Below are 18,783 nucleotides of genomic sequence, written 5' to 3' on the forward strand. Positions count from 1 at the left end.
CTGGGGAATGTCACGAAGTGACATGGTTACTAGCAGTTGTGCTTGTGATGGGTGAGGAGTTAGTATAGGAATGGCGTAGCATGAAGAGTCATGCTAGCCCGGTTAAGAGAAGGTTGGTATTGGATTATGGCGTTTGTCCCAATGAGCATGTGATCAACGTGTTATATGTTGGTCTTAGATGATGAAGGTGTAAGGTACATGTGTAATCTGGTGAGACACATGTGCCAGACGGATTCACCATATGTAATGGGTAATCTGTCCTAAGCATGGTTACACGGTGCTTAAGCCTCAGAGTTGGCTAAGAGCCTTGTGGCGTGTATGGATGGGAATAAGGATTTCGTGTGAGCTAAGGTGCATGGAAGTAGTGACGGGTGTATTGTCTAAGATTGGGATGCATGACTCTATCGGTCGGAATCATGTGTCGAAATGTGGTCAATATGAAGAGTAAGATGAAGGTCTTAGTGTCTTAATCCTAAAGTGAATCATGGGTTCACTTTAGTGGATGGGCACTTGAGATAAGACTTTGAGTTTGGAAGATGTAGTGACCGTAAGTGGATCTCGAAAGTTTTAACATAGTAAAAGGCACGTAAGAGCACGGGATAGAAGGAGAGTGTTCCAAGTGAATTGTAGTTATGTCTTTTAAGTTTAGTTGCTTATACATTAGATAAAGAATGACGTCAAGGTTATGTATATGCATATAGGTTGCCATCTGACACGCACATGAATGGATTGCATGATATGAAAGTAGTATGGAGTCCAGGTAAGTATTACGTTCATACTCTTCTAGAGTTTTCTAAAATATATGAAAATGAAAAGGAAATGCTTTTCCATTAAAGATGTTTGATGAAAGCATGTTAATTGTTCAAAGGTATACGTATGTAATGACCCTCCTTGGCAGCCCTTTTTTACGCACCTAAAAGTATTAATTGTACGTATGTGAATGGATGACTATACGTTGTATCTATTGTATGTATTTTCCACGAAAAGAAATGTTGAGGCTCATGCCTCGAGCTTTAACTGAAGCTTTAAAGGACGCGAAGAAAGTATGGTGTTTTAAAAGATCCCTATGAGCTAATGTTTTAAGGATGCCATGAACCGATGTTTTATGGATGCTATAAAAGACGATGTTTAAGCCCATACTTTTAAATAACGTTTTCTATGAACAAACTGTTAAATGAAAGATAGAGCTAAAATAAACTGAAAGAAAGGACTGAACGTTTAATGCATGAAAATACGTAATGGCCACATGAATGAATGAAAAGGGTACCGAATGAATGGGCAGATTGTAATGCCAGGTAAGTAGTATAGGTAGTGCACCCAGCTACCCTTGAGTGAAAAGGAATTTCCAACCTGTGGCCACGAGATGAGTTCGAGTCCAAAGGAAGACCGCTAACCCTAACACACAGGACGTAACAGTGTGTACCGACCAATGAAAGTGACAAGAAAGAATGTATAAATGTATGAATGCATTGCATTCTTTAAGACACGAATGCACTGATGGGAGAAATGTTTTACGAAGAGAAAGCCCATTTTTAAAGAAAAAGCTCATCCAGTGATGTTTTCAAAGGAACGCATGTATGCAGGAACGTATAGTATGTATGGAATGATGAATGCATGAATAAAAACCTATGTTATTATATTTTAACTGTATGAAATAATGCTTATGAGTTATTGACTCATTTTAGTTTTTATGTATGCCCTTCCCCCCATAGGAAAGAGCACGGAACTCTAGGCATGAGAGTTTAATTGTATGAGAGGCCTTTTTATTTTAAAGATTAATGTTTTTCGCTGTAAACCTCTTTTATTCTCAAAACACATTTTATTTTATAACGTAGAGTCTTACACCCTGGGTATGGAAGTAAAAAGTTTTAAATCGAATGGTAATTTCCGTCGTCCTTTTCTAAAATCATTTTATAAAAAGTCTCACCACAAGGATGGGCGTGACAGATTAGCTGCCAAGTGATGATGTGTGTGCAGCTTAAGGAAGAGGGTGAAGTTGGGGGTGGATCTCGAGTGGTGTCATGCACAAAAAGCCAATCAGTTTTGGTTTTATTTGAGGTGGCTTCGAGTCAAGGTCATTCTTGATGACTAGATGGGCTCTTGGGGATTGGAGGAGGAGGGAGGTGGCGTGTGGTGGTGGTTCAGCCATGTATAGAAGTACAACTAAACACAAGCCATTTGCTTTGGCTTCAACTTGGCCTCAATTGGAATCAGTTGGCTTCTTTGGCATAGTTTTCTTGGGCAAAGAAAATAACCAACACTCAAACTAAACTAAAGGGATAATGTGAGATGTTAAATACAAAATGCCCTTGAAAAAGAATGAAAATGGTGTGGGCTAGGGCTAAATTGGTCCAATGCACCAAGTGATGCATTAGGGTGCCGATTGTGATGTTTTGGGCATTAACATGTATTTGCCTCTAATGACATGTGTTGGATTAAGAATAATCTTCTAATTAGTCTAAGAATTATGAAAAACAATAATATAAATAATACAGTCCACATCTAAAAGGGAAATAATTAAAAAGGAAATTAAACTTAAAACATAGTTTAGATATCACTAATCATATGTAAGTTGATTAATGCTCTTAACTCAAGTTCAAAACTTAATTTGGGTCAAAAGAAGTCCTTAGGGGCGTGGGGTATAATATGGGCTTGAGGGAAACCAATAGTATGGTACATGTGGGCTTAAAATGGAAGTGTGAAAATGCAAGACAAGGCTTTGGGCCTTTGTTGGGTTTAAAAAGGCCATGAGAGGGAGTTGCTAGAAGGCCTTGATTCCAGATTTTAAAGGTCATGAGAGGCCTCAAGATCCACAAAGATGAGGCCTAAATGGCTTGCCTTAACATAAATGCGCCATGGGTCAAAACTAACACTAAGTTAGGCCCAAAAGGCCTTATGCCTTCCTCACACTTGGGCCAAGTCTTTCTAAGCTTTCTTATAAAGATTTAAACTCTTACAAGGCTTGGTTCAAGCCTTCTAAGCCTTAGCCCATAACATTCTAAGTGTTTAAGGGCCTTAAGTGTAGCACTAATAGCTTGCTTACTAAACCACCCATACTTGACCCTTAAGCATAACTACTAATGACACTAAATGCCATAGTTTAATGGGTAAAATGAATCTAACTAACTTCCAAAAAAAACAGAAACTGATAATAAATCTTATGCTAAAAGAAAAAAGATTATGAAGCCCAAAAAAAATATAATATAGTATTATAGGCTCATTCAAAGGGGGATTAAGGGTTAATCCTAATAGATAATTAGGCGGGGTGTTACAAATTTCTTTTGTCTTGTATTAGACGCAAGTTTTTATTTGAACTTAAGGATTTTAAATAAAAGAGAGATAGACAGATAAAATAAACCCTACAATATTTAATATTTGTGTTTTGAATTGTTTTTATTAACATGAATGTCTAATAAAGAAGTACAAAACTTAATTTAAATATGGTTTATTTTTCTGTACCAAAACTTAATTATTTTTTACTTATAAAAATTTCTTACGTGCAACACTACATGGAGCCCAATTGCACAACAAAATGATTGAAGTAATTCTTTTTCTTTTTTTATTTTTTTTTTATTTTCCTGCAACAGATGCAATAAACATTAATGATTAGGCCTTTTTATTAGTAAATATAAACCCAAGAAATAAGGCAATTTGTGGTTGGACTTTCCATCCAAATACTAAGCTTTATCTGTGGACAGCCTCGGCCTTTTAAGACCGGAGTTAACTGCTAATTTGCTAAACATAATTTAGGAAACTCATGATGGCGTTCTATTGGTCGGAAATCTGGAGGCACCTAAAGATAAAAATACCATAATTAATCATCATGTGCTAACTGAATTTTTGCATTCCTAGTTAATGGGTTGCCTTGTGCAACTATCATTGTTAGATTTAGTTTTCGTTTAGATGTTGAGATGAGATGTTTTATAAGATTTTGGGAAAATAGAGAAAAAAAGTTAAATAAAAAATTTTTTAAGTTAAAATATTATTAAAATATTATTTTTATTTTGAAATTTGAAAAAACCGACTTGTTTCTTGCGTTTTATTTAGAAATTTGATAAAGTTGTAATAATTAACTAATAATTAAATGAGAAAGTTAAAAAGCTGAAAATTTAAAATTGAAAAGTATTTATATTTGAGTGGTATTTAAATGTTGAAATGAGATGGGATGAAATGGATTGAGACCATCTCAATATCCAAACCGGGCCTTAGTGAAGGCTTGGATTGTAAACCTGTTCTTCATGTTTAGAGTTAGTAGCTAGCTAGCTAGGGTTTTGTTCAAACAAGATTTTATCCGTAATTAAATACGTTTAATGTCATATCAAATATATAATTCATATTGACGTGGAGGCTTAACACTTCAATTAGAATAAAAAAAAAAATATTTATATTGTAAAAAGTTTTATTAATGTTCACACGCTGACTTATAAATACCAAATCTCAACTTCAAATAATTCCTTCTAAACTACGAAGTTAAATTTCTGAAACTTCGAAGAAGACTTCCGACAAGTATGTGTTAGACGTGCAACACACTTAATACTTCTTATTGATTTCTGTTCAATCCCAAACAATTTGGCGTCTAAGGACAACGTGCTTTGTAGTCTTGACACTTTGGAGGCTCAGACCTTAAGCAATTAGTCGATGTGAACAGGATTCAAGATGAGAGGCTAAGCTGGAAACACTTATTGACCCTCTTACTAAATGGTGGGATGTTTTTAAGGTGAGAAGGAAACTACCACTTCAAGTAGCAGATGAGATCCTAAAAATTACTTTAAGTTCTTAGAATCATGAAGATTTAATGATTTGGAGTATGGAGAGAAGTGATTGCTTCACAGTAAAAAGTGCATATAGGTTATTTTCTGAAATGGAGATGGGAATTGGGTTGCCTGAATCATCCAATACCAGTAACAAGAATAGAGTTTGGAAATTACTTTGGAGATTGAATATTCCAAATAAAGTCAATGTGTTCTCCTGGAGAGCTTACTTGGAGGGCCTACCAACATTAGTGAATCTGAATGAAGAATGCCAGCTATGTACTATGCAACCAGAGACTACCATGCATGTATTTTGTCAGTGTGTTCAAATCAAAGAATGTTGGTTGTAGTTGTTTCTAGATTTGCAGATATCAGATCCTAATGTGTAGTTTTCAGCCTTTTTAAGCAACTTTCTCGAAACAAAAGCTAAAGAAGAGGTGGAACTTATGCTGTTGTTGTCTTGGAACTGCTGGTATAAGAGAAACCAGAAAATTTTTTAGGACAAACTGCTACAAGCTGAATGGGTGGTTTCTCAAGCTACCTCAATGAAACTGATGTGCAAGATTATCAAATCAAATGCAAGAACCATGAAAAACAGAATTACAAAGTGGTTTCCTCCTGCAAATGATGTTCTCAAATTGAATGTAGATGGAGCAATTTTCATGAACAACGTGTAGCAGGTGCGGGTTTAGTACTAAGAGATAGAAAGGGAGAGGTTCTTATGGCAGTATCAAAGAAAGGATTAGCTATGACAGATTCATATGAAGTAGAATTGCTTGCAGTCTTGAGAGGTATGCAATTTTGTCTTCCCATTCATGAATTACAAATTGAATGTGACTCACTATTCGTAGTTCAAGATATCCAAACTCCAACTGGTTCTTCATCTTTGATGGGGCATATACAAAGAGTGTCTAAGTGTTTTATCCGGCATGTATTTTGAGATGCCAATGTGGTGGCTCACAAGTTAGCTAGGCTAGCTTTGAATGTCCAGGATGTTAATGTTTGGTGTGATGATATTCCTATTTCTATTAAACAACATGTTTGGATTGATAAACAGTTGTAATGTTTTCTGTTTTTTAATGAAAAGTTTGTGATGTTTCCTAAAAATAAATAAAAAAAAATTATAAAAAAATTATTAAAAAAAAACTTCCTCTATAACAAAGATGAAATACATGGAGGATTTTCCTCCATTGTTACAATAACATTAGATATAGCTAAAGAATCATTTGCTAAAACATGGGCAATAACATTGAAATTCCTTCCAACGTAATGAACCTCTCACTTTGTAAAATTCCTCAAGTTATCCTTGGCTTCCATCACAAACATCCTTACACTGGTCTAAGCATTTTGTTCATTCTTCAAACCCTTAATAATCTTTAAGAGTCTCTTTCAATTATAACCTTTCGGAGGCGCAGCTCTAAAGCAAAGATTGTTGCCTGAAGTACTCCATATGACTCAGCAAGTAGGGGATCTGGGAACAAGCTCCTTTTTATTCTCAGAGTAGCAATAACCTTCACTTCATAGTCTTGAGCAATAACACCTATCCCAGTTCTAGAATGAGCCTTATCTATTGCTGCATCCTAGTTTACTTTATAAGTATTCAATGGTGAAGGTTCTCATTTATCTGTGTACTACTTTCTGGACTAGTGGTCATAACCTGTTGTTTTTTCATCTCAAGTAATTGTTGCAGAGTTTGTTGTGCAACACTCACCACTCTATTGGGATGTTTAAACTTTATGTTGAAAATGAGTTCATTCCTTCTCAGCCAAATTTTCCTAACCATCACTGCAAATTCCTACATCAATTTGATTTCCAAGGTGGTCAACATAGCCTCTATCAGCTTCATTACATTCTTGTTGGAAAAGTGACTCTTTTAGATCCTCTTTGAACACTGACCTCATACATCATGTGCTGATTCACACTCAAACTGCATGAACAATTGTCTCAACTGCATTGGATTAAATAGGACACTATGGATGCTCCACTGTCTTCCTTTTAAAAAGGTTAGCGTGAGTAGGTAAGGCACCAAAGCAAGCTTTCCAAAGGAATACCTTATCACCTGGGGTGGTTATCTGCAATTTCCAAATAAGTTTCCACACTTTCTGAAAGTTATAGCTGCTAAAGGCCTAACCCTTTACTGCCAATCGAATTTTCTTATGCATGTGATAGACACTTTTAACAGTGAAATAACCATTAGACGTGCCCTTCCAAATTAGTTTATATGAACTATTGGAAGAATTAATAGGAATCTGTGCTATCACCTCAGCTTCTTCCTTTAAAACAATTTCCTCCACCAAATTAGTTCTCCAAGTTTTGCCCCTGCATCAATCAACTCCTAAACTTTGGCCTTAGTATCAGTATCTTGACAGGACTTTGAGTCTTAGCTGGTGCTAGCTTGGGACATTTGTTAACCTGATCACCATTGCCTATCCTCCAATATGAACCTAATTCAATTAAAGGCCTGACTACAAGTATGCTCCTCCATATATAAGAAGGCTTTTTTTCCAATTTAGTTTGCAAGAAATAAGCCTTTAAAATACTTTGCTTTTAGTACTTGAGATGCTAGAGAGTGAGGGCTTTGAAGCAATCTCTACCATTGTTTGGCAAGCGCAACAAGATTGAAACTCTCCAAATCTCTAAACCTCATACTACATTTTGATTTAGCCTTCCCCATTGTGCTCCAAGACACCCAATAAATTTTCTTCTCATTCTCATGTTGACCCACCAGAAATTCTGCATCATACTATTTATGTTTATGATAAATCTAATTGGCAGCTTAAAAGCATTCATACTATATGTTGGAAGGGCCTACACCATTGCTTTAATGAATATCTCCTTTCCAGCCTAGGTTAGTGTTTTCACCTTATTATTACTAAGCCTCATTCTCACTCTATCCAATATACTCTTAAAGGTCTGTTCTCCAGCTCTTCCCACCACAGTTGGCAAACCAAGGTATTTTTCATAAGGCATTGAGGATCTAACCCCATCTATGCTTAAGATGTAATCTTGAGTTTCCTGGGCAGTGTTTTTACTTGATTGGATGGATTAAGGTCTTCTCTAAATTCAATCTTTGTTTAGAGGCTTCTTCATAAAGTCTAAGTAGACTAAATATTCTGCTCCATTCAATCGAGTTTGCTTTACAAAACAAGAGACTATCATTTGTAAAGAAAAAATGAGTAAGTCGTATTTAACCTCTTGCAAAAGGAACCCCATTAGTTAATCCTCCTTCTGCTTTCCTGATCAAAGTATCCAAAGCCTCTGCACACATAAGAAAGAGGTAAGGTGATATAGGGTCATCTTGCCTAATTCCCCTTGATGGCTTAAAAGGACTTTGAGGAATCCCGTTAACTAAAATAGAATAGGAGACTGGCTCTATGCACTTCATCACTAAATCAACCTAGCTTTGATCAAAACCCATGCTGCTCATCACTAATCTAAGAAAACTCCACTCAATCCTATAGTATGCCTTACTCATATTAAGTTTCATTGCCATATATGCTTCCTTTCCTACCATATTGCAATTCATAGTATGCATTGCTTCAAAAGCAACTATGATGTTGTCAGAGATTAGTCTGCCAGGTACAAAAGTTGACTGATTATGAGAGATAATACTTAGTAAGATTTTCTTCAACCTGTTAGCTAAGATTTTTGAAATGAGCTTCTAAATGACATTACAAAGAGGAATGGGCCTGAAGTCAAACACCTTAGTAGGGGACTTTTTCTTAAGGAATAAGTGTTATAAAGGTCTCATTTATACCTTAAATTGAACCTCCAGAATTTAGGACTTATAAAACTACTTCACTGACCTCTTTCCCCACTATGCTCCAATGTTGTTGATAGAAAGCTACTAGGAAGCCATCTTGTGCAAGGGAGCTGGGACCTTTCATCTGAAACATAGCCTCTTCAACATCCTGATAGGTATAATGTCTCAGCAGCTCTCTATTCATATATGCACTAACTTGAGCTTCCATAAAAGCCAAATACTCTTCAACATGCTCTAGTCCAGATGTGGTGAAAAGGCCCTGAAAAAAGGTCTTCAGTTGCTCATTGATTTCTTCAATGGTAGTTACCTCCTTTCCATTATCCTCAATATGTCTTATAATTGTGTTAACCTTTCTTCTTTTATGATGGAAAAATTGTGTTTCTATCCCCTTCCTTTAACCTCCTTTGTTTTGCATGTTGTTTCCATTTTGTATTATCCTATTCAAGTAGTCTATCAACTTCCCTTTGCAGAGCTTTGATTTTGTCATTCATGTCCCCTTTGTTTATCTGGTGTAAACTAGAAATCTGTGCTAGCTTTGTTTTGATTTCTCTCTGTGTTGTCATACTGCTATTTGCTCCATTTCATCAACTGCTCTTGACATTTTCTCAACCCTTCTATTGTATACCTTATCTTATTATCAGCTAGCCTTGGTTTATTCCACTCTTCTTTGATAATCTGATGGCATTCTTCTCTTTGTGTCCAACAGGCTTCATATCCTAATGGCTTAGTCAAACTACTCATGTTGGTAAGACTGTTTTCCTTGGATAGAAGAATTGGGCTATTATCAGAGCTTTGGGCAGGCAGAGTACTGACCAAAGTTCTAGGAAATAACTCATTCCATACATTGTTACTAAAGGCTCTATCAAGTCTTTCTTTAGCAAAAGCTTCTCCATGTTTGTTATTATACCAGGTGAATTTGTTCCCAACAAAGCCCAAGTCCTCCACTATAAGCCTAAAAGCCTCTATTTGATTATAAGGTCTCATTGCTCCCCCATACTTCTCACCCATGCACAACCACCCCACCTCTATCTCTGGTTTTATTGCTTTGAGAAGATCACACCTAGCCTGTCTTTTTGCTGTCATTGGACTTCCATAGAAACTTGTCAGTATCCAACACTTCCCTCTATCTACATTTTTAACTCTTAGAGAAATATGATTATGAGTGTAAGACAACAATTCAGCTTCAAGATCACTCTCCCATAGGAAAGTAAGACCCCCACTAACTCCTCTACAATCAACTACAAAGCTGTGATCAAAATTCAATCTTTTCTTCACCGTCTCCACCTTATTTCTTCTACACTTTGTTTCAGTGAGCAAAACAAAGCTTGGGATCTTAGTCTTCACCATGAGATGAAGGCCTCTAACTGCCCAAGGGTTTCCAAGCACTCGACAATTCCAACTTAAGCAATTCATGGCTATTGGTGGGGTTGTACACCAACCACCACCAACTCTTCACAATTTGAGTCCATTTCAACCATAGTCTCAAATTTTTATTTTTCAGAACCTATATCAGTATCATGGTCATCAAGCATACTTTCAATGTCCCTTTCCTATCCTTAGTGACCTCCACCTTCTTACTAGACTCATTGACAAAGTCATAAAAAAAGTTTTCCTTTGCTCTCCTTTTCCAGCTAGCCTTCTTTTTTTATTTTTCCAATAAGAGGATTTGATCAGTAAAAAGTGAGTCTAAAGAACTTACTTGGGAAGCCAAGGAGATTTCTATTTGATAGCTACCAGTTGTACTATCCCTTTTAATATGGAGAGAAGTTGTCGTGACTCCCTTAAAAACTTCCTTATTGGTGGCAATGTCACATTGATTAAGTTTGACCTCTCTTTTAGCCTTCGTAGCAGAGTTTTTGGAAACTACTTCCTTGCCATTTCCCTCCATTCTCTGATTTGAAAATTTCATAGATTCCTCTCTCTCCCTGACTTTAGGCATACTTCCCATATTAACATCACCTTCCCTATGAGCATAAGTTTTCGTCTTAACTTCCTTGATAGGCACTTGCTGAGTTGACTTTCCAATTTGAGCTTCATCACTATCTCTCGCTCTTGTCTACCATGTTTGATGCTCTTCCTGTGATGGCTGGCATGTATCCCCACCATACCTTTTATGACTGTTTCCATTGTTTTTTTCAAGAGGAGCACATAACCATGCACCATATTGAGGCTGGCCAGCATCTGCACTTCTTCCTACTTTCACGATTGCACAACCTTTCTTTTAATGCTTGATCACCTCACACTAAAAACAAAAAATTTGGAAGTCTTTCATACTTAAACTGAACCTAAGTTTGCTTTCCATCAATGGTAAGAAAAAATCCCTCTCATTAAGGCTTTTGTAATGTCCATCTCGACTCTCAATCTTAAGAATTTGCCCCAACCTTATCCTCTATAATCTGTAGCAACTTCTAGCACTTTTCCTACACTGCCACCAATTCGGTTTCCCACTGCTTGATTCATACATACCAAAGGTAAGTTATGAACCTGTAACCAAAAAACTTCTTTATTAATTGAAAACTCACTCGGAGATATATGACCCTCAAATTCCTACAAGCAAACTAAACATCGATCAAATGGCCACGACCTCCCTTTGATCACTCTCTCTTTGTCTTCTTCATATTGAAACTCCACCAAACACTTGTCTCCCACCTCATTGAATAGAATCAATCCTTCAGTCTTCCAGATTTTAGACATTGTCGATTTGAAGGCTTCTTTGTTAACTATCTTATATGCTATGATCATAGCAAATAGACAGCTTCTCCCTTTTTAGGCAATATCACCTCCTTTCTTTCTTGGTCTGTTAGGCTAAGGCCTGCCTATTTTTTTGTACACTCCTCTTCCATTCACCACCTCTTACGACTAGAAATAGTCTAAGAGATACACCTCTATGCAGAGAGGAAAAAAAGCTCACCCTTCAAAGAAAGGCGACCATATAGTATTGGTCCTTAATTAAAAAGAAGAAAGAGTATGTAGGAAAAAATATTTAATAATATCTCTTGGTTCTTAATGTGAATAATTAATTAACATAAACAAATTAATATTTTCAGCATATCACGGGAATAAATGGAGGGAAATAATATTTTCATAAAATTTATAATAAGGATAATACTATTTAGCCCCATGATTTTGCTCTTTCATTTTGATCACTAGTGTATTTTATTTTATTTATTTAATAGTTAAAAAAAGTCACTATAATAAGTTTGTGTATTTTTTAAAAATGTTTAAAGATGTTTAAAAAATATTTGAAAGAAAAAAATCCAATTACTGTAACACTCGGTCCCACCGTGAAACCCAATCCCAGACCTGCTGAAGCCTAGCCTTCAAGAGAAAACGATGCCGTTTTGGGTAAGCTACCTCCCTTGCAAACTTTTTCTTGACCCCGACGATTACTGCTCTTATCTCTTCCTATTTCATTTTTTTTTTCACATCCCCAAATCCCTCTCCACCTCGAGAACCACATCCCCACGCCTCTGTAACCTTTTTCTTTCTCCCTTTAAAGTTCTCTCTCAAGCTCTTGATTCTCTCTCTCTCAAAGTCTCTCTCGTTTCGCTACACATCTACATGTAGTCACCGTTACCTGGGCTTCACGCACTGCTACAACACCGCCAGCCTCCCTGCACAACCGTCCTCCACTCACATGCACCATCATCAGCAATAGAAGGCGTCGGACATCAAGACTCCGCTGTCGGAAGCAGCCCCGTTGCACTCCTCACAAGAGTCACACATGCAACCACCGTAAGCCACCCCAAAGAAGAACTCCTCCTCTGACGTTTCCCATGAATCAACCACCCCCATGCACATTCAACAGCTTTAAGCCACCTCGTTGCAACCTCCTCTCTCGATTCACCACCAAGCCAGCCACCGAAACCTTGGACGAGTGTGTCTTTTTGCACCGTCGAAACAGGGGAGGTATTTTCCCCACTGTAAGACACTGTAACCACCCCCACCGAGAACTCGATCACGTTGAGACCCCACAGAAAACGCCAATGAAAACTTCCTATCAACCCTTGTCCACCGCAGGCCACCTTAGTCTCACGGTGAGCTGCATCTCTCTCTCTCTCTCTCACGCTTGGCTTGCTCATCCCGTTACCTCTCTCTCTCTCATCACATGGTTTCTCTTTCATCACCCTGTCTCTTTCAATGCTCTGCCTCCAAGCTGGCCTGTGATTTCATCTCAGCTGTTCATCTCCGTCGACGTCCAGCTCCGAGTCCCTATCGCAGTTGATCCATCTCTCTCTCGGTGAGCTTAGTTTTTACGTATGTTTTGGCCGATTCTTTTCTGTTTTAGAAACTGTCTATGAGTTTTTTTAAACATCCCATTTTATTTCCTAAAACATCCCTTTAGGTGAGTTTTATATTTATAAGTCTAGTGCTCATTTTATGAGAGTATAATATATATATATATATATATATATATATTTAAAATATGAATTTTTTGAAGTGAACAGTAAGTACAAAATATTTTTGATTTAACCAGAATTATGATTTTTTCTACTTATAATGATTTTGATATAATTATGTTACTTAGTTTTATATTTTATAGTTACACGTCATTAGTAATTGAGTTAGAATTTAATACTTTAGTAAGAGATTAGGTTGGATATTTGAGGAATTTGAGAAGTGATGATATTTGTAGGGATTGAGAATTTAGGTTTATGAGGAATAGAAAATAGGTTATTTTAGCATCTTAGGGTTAAATATTGAAATACATGTTCTATTTCAAATTTATGTGAATTACGTAATTTTTTTTATAGGTGACGATTAATATTTATTTGACATTATTGAGGAAATTTTCGAAAGGCTAAGAAGTCCAGGTAAATAGGATTTATATACTAGTTTTGCATAAAAAAAATAAAATGAGGTTGACTTTGAAAATAAACATATTTGTTTTTGAAAAGAAATCTAAAACGACCTCAGATGTTTATTCTGCATATGCATAAATTCTATATAAGTGAAAGTATTTTCTGTCATGACTGGTGTAGACATGAGCTAATTTTATGCATTCTGTTTCTGAACTATGCAAAAAGAGCAAATATGAAAATCTAAAAGTTTTTGCTATGAATAAATGAATATGTTTTGATTCGGTTTATTTCGAACATGTGAAATGATCTAAAACTATTCAGTATTTTGTTTTGATATAATGTGTCATCTGAAAACCTTAGCATGAAGTTTTGATTCTGTATCTGAATGTGATATGATTCTGATGATGTTCCATTTTGTTTATGTTAAGGCCCAACCATGAGTATAATGGTGGTTTATAACCCTACCACGGGGGTGAAACATAGTATATGGCCTAGCCACGGATATAGTGATGGTTTATAATCCTACCATGGGGGTAAAACATGGTATACAGCCCAACCACGGGTATAATGGTGGTATATAACCCTACCATAGGGGTTAAACATAGCATTTGTCCTGATGTGATGCTATGAGATGATATGAATATAATGTTTCAGTTTGGATATCCCAAAGCATTTTCTTTTTGGGAACAAGTTTGTTTTCTGAAAATTTTGCTCTGATGTTTTGTACCAAGTTTGTTTATGCATTCCGAAAGTAAATATGTTGTTTCTGCATTCTAAAAGCAAATGTTTGTTTTGCATACCGAACTTTATAAATGCTCATGTTTACATGCTAGTATATGCTCTCTGCTTGCTGAATTGTTGATAACTCACCTCTAATCTCCACAATATTGTTCAGATGATTTTGGATATTTCAGCTGGGGATCAAGATTTTGAAACTTTGGGTGAGATGATTTAAGAGTAGTAGATTAAGTATAGAAAGTTTTCGATGAGTATTGGTGATTTTTTATTAGAAAATTTTAATTGTGTTATGATGACTTGGCATTTTAAAAAATTGGTTATATTGAGAAAATTAGTTTGAATCGAAATTTCTTTATGATATTGAGAATTTGGAATCTATAATTATATTGTTAAAATGTGAGTGTTAGTGACAGGAAGTAATTCTCCAACCCCTGCGAGACCGGGGCATTACAATTACACTGGCAATAACTTTGAGGTGGCAAAATCATGAGATTGAGTGGTAGCACCCAATTTATAAATACGTAAACAACCGTTCAAAAGAGAATTCTAATTAACAAGTATATATCACACGTAGTTCAACCATGAAAATCAGTCTATCAATTGAAGTAATTAAAGTGTTTCGATGTTCAAGATTTGCATGACAAGTGTGATGCCCTAACTTTCCCTTTTCTTACCTGGTCGTTGAGACATCAGACCTATAATCCGTACTTATGGTCCTGTCGTGCCATTAAAATTTATTAAAAATGAGATATATATATATATATATATATCAAATTAAATTCATTGATGATGCAACGAATGTGTTCTCATGAACTCATTAATTTACTATATAATTATTAAACGATTTTTAAATACAAGCACCAACTAATATTGTTTCAGTATTATACAAAACTTTTACATAAGTACATAAGCTCCTATTAATTCAAATCATCATTGCCAACAGCCTCTTCCTCTAGAGTGGGGTTCAGGTTCATTACCATAAAATCTACGGTTTCATTCCTGGTAAATATCGAAATAGCAAGTGGACCATCAGGGTGAGTGTAACGCCATAGTCCTGGAGGTTTATAAAGTTAGTTCCCGTCACCTAAGATCATCTCCCAACCATACTATCATAAACTCTAAAGTTTCAATAACACGTACAACACATTGTTTCAAATCAACTACTCTAATATAACTAATCTAAACACCACAAAATTTCAAAATAAACATCAACCTTTCAAAATATCGAGCCAACAGAACAAAACAAAACTACTGAGTAAAATTCGTCAGTAACCAAAAAGCGCCATCTTTGTACTTAATCCACTATGCTCACGTATTCTTACCCATGCTTCCTATTCTTAATCATCAATTGAAACATCCAAAACATCTGAAAATATATTAAGGGTGAGTTAACAACAACTCAGCAAGCAGAGAACATATACTAGTATATAAATATGAGTCTTTTACAGAATTTAAAATGCAGAACAAAACATTTTGGTTTCAAAATGCAAAACAAACCATGCTATCAAAATATCAAAACGACAGTTTCAGAAGCATTCATATACAAAAATCCTTTGGCATAGGACAACTGAACATCATCATATCCTATCTTATCATATCAGAGGCATCGTATCAGAACAGAGACCATGTTTAACCCCGATAGTAGGATTGTGCTATCTCCGGTGGCCAAACCAGACAGTATCAGAATGTGAATCTTCCCCTTATTCATTCTCAGAGCCCCGAGTGTGCACACAAGAAAGACCATGCAGAAAAACCATTTTGTTTCCAAAGTAGGTGCACTCAGAAACAGAGATGTTGGTACCAACCATATAACAGAGGCTACAATTTTACACCCATGGTAAGGTTAGAGCAAAGCAGAAATAGAACCAAATACAGATACAGAATCAAAATGTAATACCAAAAGTTTTCAGATGCCACATCATATCAAAATAGAATACTGAATAGAACCATATCATATTCACATAATCAAAACAGATTCAGAGTATCTTCACATAATCATGTACAAATTTTCAAATTTCATATTCGCCCTTTTTGCACAGCTCTTAAACAGAAGGCCAAATATTTACTTACATCTACACGAGTCATGACAAAAATATTTTTCTCTTTTATACAGATTTCATGCATAATGCAAAACAAAAAACTGAAACCGTTTCAAATATATTTTCATAACAAAACATGTATCTTTTTTCAAAATCAACCTCAGTCGATTTCTTTTATGCAAAGTCTAGCAGAGGAACTCCGCTTACTTGGAACTTTTTAACTTCTCTAAATTTCCTCACAACAGTGCTAAGGGAATATTAATCATTACCTATAAAATATTCACATAACTTGCATAAATTTTTAGTTGAGTACATACCTCGTAATTAAAACCTGAGATATAAAAATCTATATTTCCTTAATGCCTAAAAATACTCAAAATCCAAAAATATCATCCCTCCCCCAAAATATTTTGATTTTTATGTAATTTCTCCAAACCATCGCATGATTAACTTCTAATATATAGGTTATATACATTTAACATCCAAAACCTCGGATTTACTTATTCCACCAAGGATTAAAAGTTCACTCATGATTACCCGAAACACATGAAATATAACTCCACCTATTCCTAAGCCTTTGTATTTCATCCTAAACATATTCTAATGTAATTTAAAAGACAACACAAGAGAGCGATTCTTACTGCATGGGGAGGAAGAGCAGGAGCTTCACCTATATTAAGAGGGCTGGCCATGGCAATGAGTGGACGTGCGACAGCTCACGATGCCGTTTATGGAAGATGGAGGTTGGGGAGAGCGAAAAAGGAGCAGGAGTGGTGGTGCACGCCATGGAGGGCTGCCATCATCGTTTGCTTCAGTTCTGGTCTCATGGGCGCTATGGTTGGAGCTATGGAGGAAGACCCACGTCGGTGGGCTGCTGGTTCGTGAGTGTTCTGCTTGCTCTGCTCTTGGTTATGGGAACATAGGATGGTCGGGGACGTGCGTGGGTGGCATAGCAAAGGATTGATATAGGGGTGCTAGGGACGGTGGTGGTGAAGCATACAGTGTGAGGCTAGCTTATGTTGTTATGGCAGTGGAAGAATCACGGATGACATAGGTGGGCATGGGTGTAGTCGATAGTGGGCTGTGCTCTGTTTTTCTAGCTTAAAAATAAAGGCTTCCGTGTTATGGGTGTTAAATATTTTAACATGAATATTAATAATTGGATCTTTGATTTTCTATGATCCACAATAATTAAACAATGATAATTAAACACGTACCTTTCTCCATCTATTTGATGAAGAATTTGATCTGACTATGAGAGAAGGATCACCCTAGCAACTTAGCCTCCTATGTGTTTTCTGTTGGCTAGAGGCACTCTGATGTTGTAGGTGAGAATCCTTTAACCCCTTAGTGCTATTTATAGACTTCTAACCATCAAAAATCTAAAACTTTGTGTTTGACTGTGATTAGAGATATAGAGTTAATCTTATCTTTTAGGAGTTTTCTTAGTCCATTATAACTCATCTATTAACTGATAAGTTTTGAATTATTCCAACTCTATCAAGATGGGTGTGTGGGATATTGAGTTTAAATAAAATTCTTACATTCTCCCACTTGGCCTATGCGCCCATAAAATAATATTTTCCGTTCATGAGTTAATCATAGGAAATTAACCATACTGCAAAAATTCAGTTCCTGAACTTTCATAGCTCAAAATACATTTAATGAGTTCTGTAATATCAATGTCAAACCAGCTACCAATGAGAGTCATGGCGGTCCTCTGTTATATGATCAACAAATTCTCTTCCATGTACCACAATACCAGTAACTTAATTTAACACGATCTTTAATTGGGATAATTAAAGCTAATACTGTAATACCTTGGGTTCCAATTCATGTCTATCGTAGACATTATCTTGTCATCATTCAATCATTCATCCACACCATTCTATGTACATATAAAGTGGAAAGACAAGAAAACAAAAACAGCCATAATAAATATCTTTCAATTTCCAGTAACAAAATACTCAGCATATCAATGATCTCTTTAACATGTTCACATCAGGGGTATAAGCATATGACCCATCTTTTCAACATGTCAATTAAAGTATAATCATTAACACACTATTGTTATGGACATATTTGTTTATGTACTTTATCCTTAACACTTATGTATTTAAATTTTCATTAAATACTTATCATTTGGAGAAAAATATTATGAGGAATTCTTACAATACTTTCTTAGCGGCTTGGCTATAAGTCAACAATTCCAAGTCTTAAGATAAATTTTCTCAGTCAAATGCCATACATTATGGCCTCAAAACATATCACAACTCAGTCCCTATTACACATGAAGCAGTAAGAAATTTACCTCATACTTTTCCACAAAATAACTCTATTAGATAGCAAAATACATAACAATAACTGCATTTTTCATCATTAGAGTAATTCCACAAAATAGAGTTTGAATATAGAGTTACTTTAAAAGTGTCAGTTCTTCTTAAAGCAACAATATAGTATTTAATTTCTTGAAAATAACATTGCACTCATTTCACAGCTTTTGGGTCAAACATCCTTTGGTTAATTTGGCAACAACCAAGAGTGTCAACTGAAAAACTGACATTCAACCTTATACAGGTTTGTGCAATCATTAGATTTATTATAACAATCAGATACAAAATTTCCCTAACAACCTAATTATTTCAAGGACACTGTAAAATACTAAGCATGTCACATTTTATTTTTAATGC

General features: G+C 35.8%; 1 long non-coding RNA gene across 1 annotated transcript; it reads left to right on the forward strand.

Annotated features, from left to right (window-relative positions):
* The first annotated feature begins 477 nt into the window (after positions 1 to 477).
* On the forward strand, positions 478 to 13,858 carry LOC121250948. The gene is made up of 3 exons (XR_005937888.1): positions 478 to 488; positions 10,028 to 10,034; positions 13,745 to 13,858. It is a non-coding gene; the product is annotated as an uncharacterized LOC121250948 (long non-coding RNA).
* The last annotated feature ends 4,925 nt before the right edge of the window (positions 13,859 to 18,783 follow it).

The sequence above is a fragment of the Juglans microcarpa x Juglans regia genome, chromosome 2D, assembly GCF_004785595.1.
Source record: "Juglans microcarpa x Juglans regia isolate MS1-56 chromosome 2D, Jm3101_v1.0, whole genome shotgun sequence".
Lineage (NCBI taxonomy): Eukaryota > Viridiplantae > Streptophyta > Magnoliopsida > Fagales > Juglandaceae > Juglans > Juglans microcarpa x Juglans regia.